This window comes from Zootoca vivipara, chromosome 9, assembly GCF_963506605.1.
Source record: "Zootoca vivipara chromosome 9, rZooViv1.1, whole genome shotgun sequence".
Classification (NCBI taxonomy): Eukaryota; Metazoa; Chordata; class Lepidosauria; order Squamata; family Lacertidae; genus Zootoca; species Zootoca vivipara.
Genome location: NC_083284.1, coordinates 19840209 through 19856530, shown reverse-complemented (window position 1 = coordinate 19856530; position 16322 = coordinate 19840209).

Here is a 16322-nt window from a genome sequence, read left to right as displayed (position 1 = left end):
AGTCCACCAGCTTCCTTTCCAGTCCCCGGCATATCTCTGCATCTAGGAGGAAGCGGCAGTGGAAGCCCCACTTTCCGGAGGGTTATGTACAAAAAAAAACTTATGTTCAAAAGGCCAGAGCTTGTCAAATCCATACATTTAGGGAATAAGGCGCCTTTGCTTCCCCACCACCACCACCACCACCCAAAGCACCGGGGCTGTCAATCTCACCCCAAGGGACTGATCCAGAGGTCCAAATGTAGATTGCTTAATTAAAAAATAAGACACCCCTGAAATGAGGAAAATAAATATAAGACAGTGTCTTATTTTTGGAGAAACATGGTATAACTAAAGCTGTGGTATCTATGGATTTCAATGGATCTACTCTGAGTAGGGCTAGCATTGGATTCAGTTTGTGCATGCATTAAAGCGCTTGGATGCATTGAATTACGGTAGCTTACCTACTCCCTTATCCAAATGCACCATCAACAAATTCCATGGAGGCATAATTGTCTTTGGAAAGAGAATTGTTTCAGAGTTTGAATGTTCCCCTATCACAGTTCTTGATCATGCCTGTCTTGAAAGTTTCTGGTGGAGTGGCAGTATTTCGTGGAATTTGGTTCCAAAGTAGGACATACCCTCTTGAAAACAAGGTGACGGAGGCTGTGAAAGAAGATGGTGGCTAGAATAAATAGGTTCCCTGCTATAATTGAGTGCAAGGTAAAAGAATAATCAAGTACTATTACTTTTCAAGATTTATGATGTGCCAGAAGCATATTAGGTGCTCTACAGACCCAGGAGTAACACATTCCATGCAGAGAGGGCTTACGGTCAAGGTGATTCATGGCCGTCCATTATCATTTGTTGTGCAAGCATGTCAGAGCTAGGCTGTGGGCTGTCAAAGCAGAGACAAGCTTGCTTATTTGCAGATTTGGGGAGCTGATGGGATTCTGCATTGCTAGGGAGCTCCTGTAGCCCCTAACCCAAGATTCAAGACATTACTCAGAAAGCAGCTGTCCCAAAACCAAACTATGCACTAGCTCATTGCAAAGGGAGCCAACAGAAAGGGAGGAGAACAAGCAGGCAGCGTGCAAGAAAGTAGCAAGCAAGATAGGTAAGGCCTAATCCAGACTGCTGCTCAAGCAGAACGCTGTCAACAATATGAAAGCATTTCTAAGCAAGGACGTTCTGAGACCCAAGTCTTGGCTGATCCTCATAACAAGCTAGACTCCTTTGCCATCACATCCCTGCTGCCCTTCCCTGTTGGGTGAAGGTCTGAAGCAGGGAGCCAGCTCAGCTGTAGACACATGTAAGCTCCCCATGTGATTCAGAACCCTGATCACGAAAGGTTCCATATCAAGTGTGGGAGCCAATAGGACTACAGCACAACAGGCTCTCTGCTTCAGACTTTCTTCCCATATGTGGATGGTCAGGGCACAGGACTAGCAAGTGTGGCCCCTCTTCTCTTCCAGATGTGCTTCTTAATTGCATGAGCAGAATGGCTGAAATGAGAGAGAGTCTTAATGGTCAACTTGCATGTTGTATTTCAGGAAACCCACGGTGGAGAAATAGTGCTTAGAGCAATTTGGACTGGGAAAAGGGCAGGCAGGGAAAGTCTATGGCTACTTTTTAAATAAAGATTATGCTTTGCTTCCATGACTGGAGGCTGTAATGCTTCTGAATACAGTGGTGCCTAGCTAGACGAATTTAATTCGTTCCACAGGTCTTTTCTTATAACGAAAAATTTGTCTAGCGAATCCCATAGGAATGCATTGAATTTTTTTTGAAATTTTTTTTGCCCATAGGAACGCATTAATTGAATTTCAATGCATTCCTATGGGAAACCGCGATTCGCTAGACGAATTTTTCGTAAAACGCATTCGTCTAGCGAGGCAACCTCCGCTAGAAAAAACCTTTTGTTAAGCGGAAATTTCGTTAAGCAGGGCATTCATTAAGCGAGGCACCACTGTACCAGTTGCTGGAAGTCACAGGAGGGGAGAGTGCTCTTGTGCTCAAATCCTGTTTGTGGGTTTCCCACAGGCATCTGGTTGGCCACTGTGAGAACATCATACTGGACTATATGGGCCATTGGCTTGATCCAGCAGGCTCTTCTTATGTCCATAAGCTTGAACATCCCTGCTCCTTTTTTCCTATGCCCTCTGACAGCCCTGTAAATAAAGGGCTTTCCACTGCAAAGCCACCCTATGAGAAACTAATAAACAGAAATAGAAGAAAAAGTTTTTGGAAAAAAACCCTGGAAAAACTGGATGGGTGCTGAAATAAAGACCGAGAAAAAAGAAGGCATCTCTAATGTGTGCAGCATACATTTATTTATTTAAAAATGTCTCCCCGCTTCTGCTTGGAGAAGTCAGCCGAGAGCTAATGTCTTATTCCCAAGGTGTCCCCTGGGATGAATTGGGAGGGTTAAAGCTGCTGGGGAAGTTTTAGAAGATGAAAGGGAAATACAAGAAGGGAGGCGAGGAAATGATCAAGAAAACCAAGATTGAAAATGAAAGGGAAATGTACGCAAGTGATGAAGATGAATAACAAATGCTTTTACAAAGGTAACGCGTAAGGAGCAAGGAGCTGATGAAGAAGATGGCAGGCCCTTTGGGAAAACAGTGATTGGGAAGGAAATTGACGACAGAAGAGTTGAACGGCTGCTGCAAAAGGGAACAGTTACAGCTGACTTCAAGCGGTTCAAGCGGGCAGGCCAAATTGGTGGAATTGAAAAATGAGGAAGAGGGGTCCCAAACTCTAGGGGCTTGGTGGGCACCAGGGCTGTGGGGAACACTTTGTGATTTATTCATTTGTTTCAGAAATGTCTAAAATAATGGAGATGAAACAAGTTTCCATAGAATCAAAATACAACTAAAAAACCAGAGGAAGGCCACCTCTGGATACAGAAGAGAGCAACAGCAGCAGCAGCAGCACGGACAGCTGCTCCTGGTTAGAGCTATTGCCATTTAGCCCCCTTATGGGTGTAAACCAGGGGTCAGCAAACTTTTTCAGCAGGGGGTCGGTCCACTGTCCCTCAGACCTTGTGGGGGGCTGGACTATTATTATTTTTTTGGGGGGGGGAATGAACGAATTCCTATGCCCCACAAATAACCCAGAAATGCATTTTAAATAAAAGGACACATTCTACTAATGTAAAAACATGCTGATTCCTGGACTGTCCGCGGGCTGGATTTAGAAGATGATTGGGCCGCATCTGGCCCCTGGGCCTTAGTTTGGGGTCCCCTGGTGTAAACGCTGCTGAGGCACAGACAGAAGCAGCAGCAGAGGTCTGGAGGACCTGCCCTGTCCTGTAAGTAAACTACCTCTGTTTTGTTGAGTCACAGATACTTTTCTCAGAGAGATGGAATAATAATAATAATTTATTACTTATACCCCCTCCCCCCAATCTGGCCGGACCTCCCTAGCCACTCTGGGTGGCTTCCAACAGAATATGAAAAACCTTATCTGCAAGGCCATTGTTGATGGTGGGTCACCATTGAAGGGGTGACACCAAAGTTTTACCCTTTGGGAGAGTCGCTCTGGGACAATACAAGGAAGAGCATCGCCAGGAGCAGCCATTCCCTCAGACTGCAGAGCCATTGAAGCAGAGAAGGGCTGTTCTATTGGCTCTTTTGAGAGGCCAGCTACCCCTGGCTCTTCCACAACTCTCTCTCAGTTGGGGCACCTGAACTGCTTTCATCCCAGCTAGTCATTATAAGAACTGCAACTTTAAGAGCAGGTTCCCGAGTTTCCTTTTTCCCACTCTCTCCCTATCCCATTTTCCTTTTGTGTCATGCCTTTGAGATTGTACCTGATCTCCAGTCTTCTCTGGGAGCTTTTAACGAGTGTGGTAAAAATGCTTTAAATTAAAACAACAACAACACTTATTTATGTGTTTTATACATATCTCCCATCCAGGAACCTTCCAGCCCCAAACCTGCATAACTTCCACAAACTGGCTGCAACTTAGACCCTCCTGAGACCTTGCCCACATCTTACTGAAGTATCAGCAATGCAGTGCCAAAGAAACCACTTTAACAACAAATATTAGGAACACAAGAACTGTGCTTACCTATAGTTCAGTTTAGGTAAGCACATTTCTTGTGTTCCTAATATTTGTTGTTAAAGTGTGCTATAAGAACACACTTTACTTTGCTTACCTATAGTTCAGTTTAGGGGACGCGGGTGGCGCTGTGGGTTAAACCACAGAGCCTAGGGCTTGCCGATCAGAAGGTTGGCGGTTCAAATCCCCGCGACAGGGTGAGCTCCCGTTGCTCGGCCCCAGCTCCTGCCAACCTAGCAATTTGAAAGCACGTCAAAGTGCAAGTAGATAAATAGGTACCGCTACATCAGGAAGGTAAACGGTGTTTCTGTGTGCTGCTCTGGTTCGCCAGAAGCGGCTTTGTTATGCTGGCCACATGACCTGGAAGCTGTATGCCGGCTCCCTCGGCCAATAACACGAGATGAGCGCCGCAACCCCAGAGTCAGTCACGACTGGACCTAATGGTCAGGGGTCCCTTTATAGTTTAGTTTCCTTGAAGACTGTGGAGTCTTTGGGATATAAACAGTTTCATTTACACATATATACAACCTGTTCATAGTATGGAGGGGCTGACAGAATTAACGCCACTTGCTTCCCAATTAGGTTCTCAGGGAGATGACCAAACCATAACTTTGGGTCCAGCACAGAACAAGTCCAACCTTGGGTTTCCTGCTTCCAGCATCAGCCAAAACTCTCACACAGCCCCCCCCCCCAGTCTATTGTTTTCCATTCTAGGATGATGTTACAAGCAACAAGCAGCCAGCTGAGGTGGGGGAAGTCCCACTCATTTGTCTGCTCACTCTTTAAGATGCTGATGACAGGTACTTAGCTGAGCAGTTAAGGCCATTACCTCAACAAAGTAGTTAGTTTACTGGTTTAGCAGGTTTCCCCTGATAGAGTCCAACCTTACAGATACAAGATCACTGGCCTGGAAGGAACTCATGGATATCATCCAGATGGAACTCCCAAACGTATATAAACTTTTAATTCATTCTAATTTCCATAAACATCTCTGGACTTAGAGAAGGGAGACTTCCCTGCTTCCATGAACTTCTCTATCTCCTGGCCACCTTTACTCATGTGTAAGGAGTTGCTGGTGCTGCCACTGCTTCATCCAAAAGCTAATGGCTCCAGGGTGAGGCAGGCAAGTGATGAGGCACCGGGCAGGCTGTGGCACTGAGGCTCACAGCCTGCCCTGTGCCCACCTATGAGTCAAAAGGCCCTTTTTTGAGAAACACTGAAACAATGGTAGGAACTGGTGGATATGTAGAGCACAGAGCACATACCGTTTTAGACCTGTTTGGCCTTCATGGACCTTCTTCATCATTGATGGAACCTTCTTGCAGTATCACTGAATCAACTGTGTGGACTAGCCCTTTGAGCGCCTCTTACGATGGACATTTTTACATTTAACAGCCCAAGCCATGCATTGAAGCAGGTGCCGATCAGGATAACCTCTTTGTTTGATCAGCTGAGTGCTGGGGGTCTTCAGCAGACTTTGCACTGTGAGAGAGCAGTTGGAAGATATCCCGGAGAAAAAGAAAGAAAGAAAAAGAAAGAAACAGAAGCTGCATAATGGCAAATTGGATGCTGGATTTCAAGCAGCAGCAAAGAACTTATTACTGATGGATGTCTCACACTGTCAGAAAAGCAAACACTGAAGCATTTTAATTGAATCCTACAGAGACCAGAATGCCTTTGTTTCTCAGTTCACTGAAGACATCTTGCTCCAGAAGAGAGATTTCCCTTTCTTCATTCAAGTCATTATTAGGCTGACTTCTCTCTAACTGTTACCAAGTGGCCTAGTTTCCTTGTTCAGATCAGCATCCGCCAGTTGGTGTAGCGATGATGGCTGTTCCATACCAGGCCTGAATGCCTTCTGGCTTTGCTCTCCTTGTTTCATACTGTGTTGGCAATTTCTCCCATCTGTGCCCTCTCTGCACGGTGAGCCTGTTGTCTACAGAGCACTAAAATGTTACATGTTTTAAGGAAATAAAAAAAGACATAATATCCCCCCCCCCGGAAGGGCCTTTCCATTTCTGGTACAATTTTTGAACCATAAGCGATTGTGGCCCAGTTCTCACCGAGATGGTAAATCTGTGTCTGGAGGGGATCACTTCAGATCAAAGGGTGATCACACATGGCAGACTACTCCTTTGTTCAAAAAGAAAACCACCTCTCTACGTACATAGAAAACAGTGAAGGAGAAAATTGGCTAGAACCTTTGTCCCTGATACCTAATTTTCTATGTGGGTGGGTGACAAGCTTGCTTATCTATCTATCTATCTATCTATCTATCTATCTATCTATCTATCTATCTATCTATCTATCTATCTATCTGGAGAAGCGTTCAGTCATTGCAATCAGCAGTGCTACAGACCAGAAAAACACACCTTACAATCTCAATGAGAAGTGTAAGTTTAAAAATAAGTGATTAGATGCTCATTTCTACCACTTTAGCGTTCTTAAGAACATAAGAGCATAAGTCCGCTCCGTTCACCTTCAGTTCAGTTTATTATGTCTTAGCAAACAGCCATTACACACCTTCATGGTGTGGTGACTGCGACCTAGTGACACCACCTCACATCACAATCTGGAAGAGCCCTGGAGCATCCTGTCCGGTAGGGTCACTTAGGTGCTTGCCTTGCCGGCCGGGGCTTTAAATCCAGGCCTGCCTGCAAATTGACCGCTGGAAAAGAATATTGTTTTAAAAATCTAAAATAGACAGCATTTTATTGGAATGGGAAGCAAAAGATTGTGAAGGTGGCAACTATTCACTGGGCGTCAAATTTTGGATACAATATAGAGCTTTCAGCATGGGAAAAACTGTGGAATAACATGCTAAACTTTGTGGCATGTTATACAATCAGGGTAAATATTCAAAAAGTGATGTACAGGTGGTATCTGACACCCAGCAAACTAGCAAAAATATACAAAAGAGGACCCAATTTATGCTGGAAGTATTCAGATAAAGAGGGCATGCTAATCCACATGTGGTGGCATTGCAAACTTTTGTTAAAATTCTTGGAAATGATATACGAGGAATTAAAAAAGATGCTTAAGTGTACTTTCCCCCTAAGAAACCACAGGTGTTCCTCTCAGCAATAATAGAACAAGAAATACCAGACAATGTTAAAAACCTTTTTCTATTCACAACAGCAGCCACAACAATATTGTATGCTAAAATGCGGAAAGAGAAGGCCATCCCAATAAAGGACTAATGGTTGCTTAAACTAATAGAATATATAGAACCAGCAGGCATGATGGCCAAGATAAGAAATATACCGTAGTTGGAAAGATAGTAACAAGTGAGTGGGAACAATTTGGAGAGTATTTAAAATGATGTGATATTAAGATAAATCTACAAAATCTACAAAAAAGATTAATCTGTGAGTAGTAGCAAACAAAAGTAAGGATCATTAACAGAAGTAGAAAAGAGTAGATAATAAATGGAGATGTAGAAAACCTAAGAATGTGTAATAGCACATCAAGGAAAGATAGGATGGGAAGTCCATATAAGACTTGATAGGATCTAAATATGAATGCATAAAGTACATTGGAAATGCATAAAGAAATAATAAAAAACAAATTGACCACTGGCGGGCGAGCATAAAGACAGGCACTTATCTGGGGTTGGGCCCAACGGAGCTTGAAGGCTTCCCTTGGGTCCACTCCCAGATAATGAAACCCGCCTGCCCCTGCCCTTTGTTCTTTGGCAGATCTCCCTCCCTCCCTCCCTCCCTCCCCCCTCCCTCCCTCCCCCCTCTTTTTGTACTCTGTGACTTGACCTTGCAGTAGACATAGTTGGCTGCTGTATTTGGGACCGGGCAAGAATTTCTCCACTATGCCAACTGGTGGTTTTTTCTACCTCATAGCAATGGCCACAACTTTGGCAGTTTAGGCATTGGGTAAGCCTTAGTCTTGGCTGGAGGTGAGGATACAGCTTCTGCCTGCCCCTCTGAAGAAATGGTTTATCCTGCTAAAGGGAACCTGGCGGAGTTGCTTCTGTCCAAATGCCCAGGTGGGGATTAGGGCCACAATACTTCTCAGGACATCAATCCTGCAGGGGCGCTCCTAACCGATGTATGTCATAGGAATGCCCCCAGCGACGCTGTGGGGTTGACCCAGGGTATACTACACAGGCGGGCTGGAAGTCGATAGCTGTACCCAATGCCTACGCCAAACCTCTGACATCAGTAATCAATAAAGGTGTGACCTTATTTGATCCCTAAACATTGTGTTATGTCTGGCTATTACTCTGGAGACAGGGGCAACGGGCTGCAGGGCCTTGGCACACAAGAAGAAACCTGCTTTCTGTCAGAGGGCTGGTGCCTCCTTCCCCAATCCTGGGAAGCTTCTGCCTGGCTTAGGGAGGGAGGCACGATATACATACATGCAATGTCAGGGTGTCGTGACATCACATGTGCAACGTCCCCCTCCCCTCACATTGCCCTTGCAAGATGATAACTCTGACCATAACTACTCCCTAGGAAGAATTTCACTGCATGCCACTGATGATGGATCAGGTCAATGGCCCATCTAGTCCAGCATCTTGTTCTCATAGAGCAGTGGTCCTCAACCCTGGGCCTCCAGATGTTTTTGGCCTACAACTCCCATGATCCCAAGCTAGCAGGACCAGTGGTCAGGGATGATGGGAATTATAGTCTCAAAACATCTGGAGGCCCAAGGTTGAGGACCACTGTCATAGAGAACAACCTGATGCCTATTGGAAGCATGAAAGCAGGACCCAGGGGTACCAGCACTCTGCCCACTTGTGATTGCCAGCAATTTGGATATTCAGGGATTCAAAGTGAATGCTGTCTTAAGATGTTTTCATACAAATGTAAACATATTGCTATCTACTCCCTTGCTTTAGAAATAGGATTATGAACATGGGGGGGGGGGATTGTCCAGATAATAGCATCAACTTTTTTTTTTTACCAGTGACCATGCCAATTAAATCCCCACATTTTACCCTGTATTTAATGAGTTAATCATCTGAACTGTAGCAATTAATCAATTAAGGATTTCAGTCGCGGTGTTGTATGACCACATTAATTTTCTTGCGCAGAATGCCTTTAGATCTCCCACCAGAAGTTGTGCTCAAAAAGGCAGTCATTATAATTACTTTTGTATCTCGCCAATATTTACTCTGCAATTCTTAAGGGCATTCTGGTAATTCCCAGAGTCTCCTGGACGAACTGAAGGAAGACAGAAAAAAGAGAGCTGGGAAGAAAGTACAGCTGATAGCATGATGCCACTTTCTCATTTTAAGTTAATTATTAGAATTAATGAGCACATGAAAATAATTAACATTTTCCAGTTTTGCTGACTGCTCTGTGTGTCATGAGGGATTTGGGTGGCCTCGGCAATGGAAACTGCCAATTATAACTTTATTTATTTTCACAAGTTATGGATCAGCCTTTCGCATTATTGCAAGTGTGCATGCCCTGTGCGGCCTGATCTGGTGCATGTTTACCCAGAAGGATTAATGCATGGGTGTCAAACACAAGGCCCGGGGGCCTAATCCGGCCCGCCAGACCTCGTCATGTGGCCCGCGTAGCCGCTGCCAACAATAACCACTGACAGTAGTTCTGGAGCCTGCGATTGGCCGAGGGTCAAAACCGGGGGCGGGGCTGCAGGCGGAGGCCGGGGCGCTGGAGCCGCGCTGACGGCCTTGGCCAGGGAATTTCAATTTCGAATGAGGCTGAGGGAGGTGGTGGCACAGCGGCCAGACGAGGAAGTGAGATGCAGGAGGAGGAGGAGGAAGCCCGCCGAGGAGGTAGGAAAGCCCTACAGGCGCCGCCGGCAAAGTTGGTGCCGGGATGGAGCAGCGCTGGATTTTTTTTGGCGGACTTTGCTGTTGTCTCCGAGAGTGAGGCGGCACTGGGGAGCCGCTGCCCGTCGCTTCCCTTCCTCTCCTCGGCTGCATCTGGGAGGTGGGCGAGCGAGCGGGCGAAAGGGACGCGGAGTGAGCCTGAGGGGGAAGTAGAGCCTGAGGGGGAAGTGCAACAGTCGCTCTCTTGATGGAGCCGGGTTTCTCTTCCCTCTTCCCCCGTTTTCTCCTCATAGATACTCGGGAGGGTGCCTGGCTTTTGCTCTGCCCCCCACCCCCGAGCCGCCCTTTGGCTTCTCAGTTCCGGCGGAGCTGCTCCCCGGGGGGCGGCAGGGAGGGAGGCGGTGACGACGGCACGGGTTCCTGCTCTTCCCGCTCTGCCGCCGCCTCCTCTCAGCCCCTCGTGATGTAGGGCTCCAGATGGAGTCGCCTCGTGGTTTGAGTAGGTGGGAGGGGAATTTTTTTTTTGGGGGGGGGAGGTTTTCAAGCCTCCTCTGCCTGCAGTCCCGGTAGGGAGAGGCAGCAGTGAAGACAACAGCGCGGGTAGGGGGAAGAGCAGCTCTGAGGCGAAGATGCACGTCCGCTGGGGCTGCCGCCGCCTTCCTTCTCGGGAAATCCGCTGCCCTCCCTCAGCGTGAGGGGAAGGGACTCTGGCGCTGAGGAGGGAGGATGCAAAAGCAAAGCAGGGAGTTGGCGCTGCATCGCATGTTCCTGCCCCTCTCCAAAGCATGGGGTGGGTTGCAGCGTGTGGCATCCTGCCTAGCGGGGTTTGGGTGTGCGCAGGGCGGGAGAGGGAAGCCCTCTTTCCATCTGCAGGTTTTAAATCCCAGCAGTGGCTTTCTCCTTCCTGCCGAAGGTTTAGTTGAGCCCCCCCCCGGAAGCCGTTGATCCCCGCCTTTTGTTCAAATTTCCCTCGTTTACATCCCCTCCCACACACGCGCCACGACGAAGGAATGTGATCCGCGCGGGGGCGGGAATGAGCTTACATTATTACAAAAAACAGTAATAATTGAATGCAGTGACAATAATTTATGATAATAAAGAGTGGACACATAGTCCTACAGACACAACCGGCCCTTTGAGGGTGACCAAACTGCTGATGCGGCCCCCGATGAATTTGAGTTTGACACCCCTGGATTAATGGGACCAAGTAAATGTGACCTGATAAAAGTCCTCCCCACCCTGATAATACTAGACCCACAGTTTATCCAATGAATCTGAATGCTGGGAGATTCAGAACAGGCAAAACGAATTCCTTCAGTAGCACCTTAAAGACCAACTAAATTTTTATTTTGGTATGAGCTTTCGTGTGCATGCACACTTCGCGAAAACTCATACCAAAATAAAAACTTAGTTGGTCTTTAAGGTGCTACTGAAGGAATTTTTTTATTTTGCTTCGACTCAGACCAACACGGCTACCTACCTGTAACTAGGCAAAACGAAGTTATTCTCAACACAGTGTGTCATTAAATTATGTCATTTGCTACCACCAAATGCAGTGAAAGCCTGCAATTTAGATTAGACAAATTAAAGAAGGATAAGGCTATGAATGGCTACTATCTTTCACCTCCAGTAGCAGAAGCAGTCTAATTTTGAATTTAGTGCCAGAGATCATCAGCAGGGGAGTGCTATTGTATCTTATTTGCAGGCCTCTTGTCAGTCACTATGAGGATAGAAAGTTGGTCTAGATCAGGGTTCCCCAAACTTGGGTCTCCAGCTGTTTTTGGACTACAACTCCCACCATCCTTAGCTAGCAGGACCACTGGTCGGGGGGAACCCTGGTCTTGATGGACTTTTGGTATGATCCTGCAGGGCTCTGCTTATGTTATTGTCTGATGGAAAACATTACCCTGCTCTCTCCAGAATGCCCACAAGGCAATAGTTCCACGGTGGCTCCCCAGCAGCCAGTATAAGTACTTCTTATATTGCATTGGGTAAAATCAATTTGCAAAATTGCATTCAGTACTGCATCCTATATAAAGCTCAACCCCCACATAATGTTATTCACAATTAAGGCCCACAGAGGTTTCTTTCTCCTATGCAGCAGGATTGAGGGATGGAAGCTGGTAGCCCTCCAGCAAACCGGTATTGCCAGTATTAATATCGTGCAGCATGAAGCAATAGGATGCATAAAAATGGTGTTCTCTTATAATAAAATTTGTCCAGACCCATAAATATGATTCAAAAGCTTTACTAACCAGAACTTTCTTTGTTACAGGAACAAAAACAAATAATGATACACCCAAATGGTTCCATGACATATGCTTGTCAAAGCATAGGTTCATCAACGTCTTAGTAATATTAGATTACAGTGGAACCTCGGTTTATGAACACCTCAGTTTACGAATGCCACGGACCCATCTGGAACGGATTAATTCCCTTTCCATTACTTTCAATGGGAAAGTTCACTTCAGTTTATGAATGCTTCAGTTTATGAACAGACTTCCGGAACCAATTACACCCATGCTTCGGGTTAAGTACGCTTTAGGTTGAGTACTCCGCGGACCCGTCTGAAACGGATTAATCCACTTTCCATTACTTTCAATGGGAAAGTTCACTTCAGTTTATGAACGCTTCAGTTTATGAACAGACTTCTGGAACCAATTGTGTTCATAAACCGAGGTACCACTGTACTCCAAACAGACCTGAAATCAAAGGTCTTTCCCTCCCTACAGCCTCCATTCGCCTGGAGCTGTTTTCTCTCCCAAAGAGACTCATTTGCACATCTTTCTCCCACCGTAGCTGGGAACAACAACAAAAATAACCCCAAATGAAACTCCCTTCAAAATAGCAATTTGCACTTAAAATACCTTACCCACATGATCTAACGTGTAATCACCAAACCATTTAGAAGCTCAGAGAGCCCTACTTTGTTTTAGTATACCCAATGGAATTTTCCAGTGTTAAACCCCTAGCAATACACATACATGTATTTTCCATTTCAGTGTCAATTAAACCATTCTAATTAGCAACTGGCACACAAGGTGCCACAACTTGTCTGGATGTGCATTCATTCTACACCTATGGCCCTCATTCTGTAATACAGGGCGATGATGTAAAATGTAAAATGAGTGGTTCTTCTTACGTTCTCAAATGTAGCTATAGTCTGCCACACTTCATTGTATAAAACCTTTGCCTGATAGGAATGGACATCTTGCCCATGATTCCCACAAACCAGATGCTGGCCTTGTGGGGTGCTTACCTACAGGCAGCAAGAAAGGCAACAGAAAGGCCCCACATTTCTGGATTTCGAGTGGTGCAAGGAGATGGCATTCAAAATTATTTCACAGGAAATCTAGACCTTTTCTTTTGATTGATTGCTACCGGCAACTATTCAAAGTCTCTTTTTAAAAAAATCACACAGTGCTTTTGAAAAGCTTCTGTGCTTGATTGCAAAGGAAATAAATGTCCCCACCTTCTGCTGATGTCTAACATCACATCCACTCTTGGCAAAAAAAAGAAAGAAAACAACAACCCCTGTATTATTCTAGCCCACATTATTGGCCTCCTTTTTTATTTATTTATCAAGGGCCTTCTTAGCCTACAGTAATCTTCTGCTCTGAAACACAAGATGACAGAGTGGCTAGTAAGACCACTGTGATGTATAATAAATAAAGACTTAAATGATCAGCCTCAGAAGCCTGACAGAATCAGCCGATGAAATGCTTTAATAGAGAGAGCGAAACTGCTCCTCTGATCAGAATGCATAGTCTTCATATGGGAGCTTCTGCAGCAAGAGCCATGCAAGCTGATATCTCCAGTAAGGAGCAATATTCAACTTTTTCTGAAGACACTGGACAATTGCAAACCGTCCATGAAAGAAATTTTCTGAAATGAATTGTCCCAATTTGTTTCCTTTTACAGAACACCCTTTTTCTAAAAACAAAAACCAGCTTCTGTTTAGTGGTCAGTTGCAGTGACTATGAAATTGCCCACAACATTCCTGTTCGTTCTCTTCATCCCCCCCCCCCTGATTTCATCAAGATCCCAAACAAGGGCAAAACTGCTTTCTCTCCGCACCTCTCACACAGAGATTCCAAGGCCAAGTAGCTCAAGTGATGTGGGAGGCAGGGGCAAGGAACCTGTAGCCATCCAGATGTTGTTGGACTTTAACTCCCATCAGCTTCTGCCAGCAAAATGGTCAGCAATGAAGGGCGATGGAGTCCTACAACATCAGGGGGAGCACAGGTTCTCCACGATTAGCTTTATGATACTGACAATTTTATTTTTTTTACCCTGTTCCTAATAATCTCTAGAATGGAATTTGCATTTTTCACAGTAACTGCACATTAGAACCATAGAATTCTGGAGTCGGAAGGTCCACCTCTCCGCAATGCAGAAATCGTAGCCAACATTGAGACGATGTTTTGATTGGGAAAGGGTTCTGGCATTTGGCCTCCACAATGTCAAATTTCAGCTCAAGAGGACCTCATCACATGAGTGCTTTCATATGGCTCGTCAGCTCTCAACTGACTATATACACATACGGTACCATAGGATTACCTATAACCAAGCTAACACTTGCAATACCCAGCACATACATCTGGGGACATTTTCAGCTGACTTTAATAATACTATTTTGCCAACGATGGCTTTGGGGTGATATTTGTGGTTGATGTCCAACTGTTTTTGCAGCAGGCATTAGGTATAAAATGTTGGAATCTGTGTAACTGCTGAAGGGAATATACTGGGAAAGAAACGGAGTCTTACGTGGTTGTGTCACTTGTGTTTTAAAGGAAACAAATAGCCCTATTAGGGGAAATGGCTGTAGCTTAGTCTTAAAGTAATTGCTTTGCATGAGAATGGTCCAGCCCCCAGAATCTCCATGGAGGAGAAAGACTCATTGCCTGGATAGCTGCTGCCAGTCTGTGTAGACAGTATTGATCTAGATGGACCAATGGTCTGACTCAATGTAAGGCAACTTCCTGTGAGCTTTTCCTACTATTTTTATACTCACACACATCAGGTGTGTGTCCCCTCAGCAGTATCCTCAGGAGAGTGGTGATGAGAGCACTTACATATAATTTTGTGGGAGGTTGGTTTTTTTTTTGCATGTGGACATTTTACATTAATAACATTTCCCCACTTTTAATTATTTCAGCTAACCACACAAAGGGATTTCCATTATTTCAAAATACTTAACACTTTTTTTATCATCAGCTGTCTTGATATAAAAGGCTCTTTAAAAGTTGTTAGGAAATGTGTTGGTGAAAGCTGTTCGGCAGGGAGACCGAGTGGAACAAAGCGTCATATTGCTTTTATAAAATGATAATGCACAGGCTTCCTTTTCTCCATTAATTCTATGAAGTGCGTTCATTGTATGAAAAGAAAAGGACAATTCAGCCAGCTTCTTTGCAGTTCCTTTTGAAGTGGTGCTTTGCCGATGCACAAGTGGAGTGGAAGGTCCCCACACATAAACAATGACAAATCTGCCCAGATTTCTCATTCAAGCTGGAATAGAAGAGGGACCAGGAAGATTTTATTGTATGTGTTGGATGGGTAGATCAAGAAAATGCCACAATGGAACAGGTTCATCACTCATCCTTAGTAATGATACCCTGATCTGACACCCCACCCGTCATTTGGAACAAAACATGTGAAATCTTACCATGACTTGCCCTCTAGCTTGTCCCTAGGAGTTTGGAACAGTTCTAGATGATAATTTAAAGCAGCCTTCTCCAACCCGGAGCCCTCCAGGTTTTGTTAGGCTAAAGCTCATGCCAGTTGGGGCCAAGCTCACCTATTTCTGGATGGTACCAGGCTGAGGAAGACTCTTTCAAAACATTGCAGTGCTTTTATTTTCTACTGGAATAAATCATTCTTTTGCCCTGCCCTGAAATATCAGCATGCAGTTAAATAAGACAAATCCGTTTGTTTGTTTTTCATTAGGAGGTTAAGAAAATGCATTTTGGGTATTCTAGTAGGAGGCTCGAACTCTATCAAGATTGACATGCACCATTAACATTGACACTCAAGTCTATGACACTTGCTGTTACTGGATCAGAACAGGCCATTAGCCCTCTTAATTAAGCCACCTCTTCTTCTTTTTTGAAGAACTCTCAACTTCAGCCTGGATACTCTCGTTTATATAGCATAGAGGGAAACTGAAAAACTGGTCTAACAGTCATTTCATCTTCCCAGGGAACCTTTCAAATTCTAGGTCTATAAATGGACACTACAGTTCTCTAACAGAGAAGTCATAGCACCATTATCTAATTCCATGTGCCATGGTTCTTAAGGAAGGTTGTGGAAGTTCCGAATTGCTATAAAACCAATAGAAGTTAATGAGGTAGATAATGTCCATGGTTTCAGTCATGCTTTAATGATGGTCTCGGCTGCCAACACTAGTCACAATTGCACAACTTCTATTAAATGGAATTAAAACAATGGTTACGTGATTATGTTTAAGCTAGTCCAGTGATGGGCAACCTTTTGAGCTTGGTGTGTCAAAATTCGCCAAAAAAC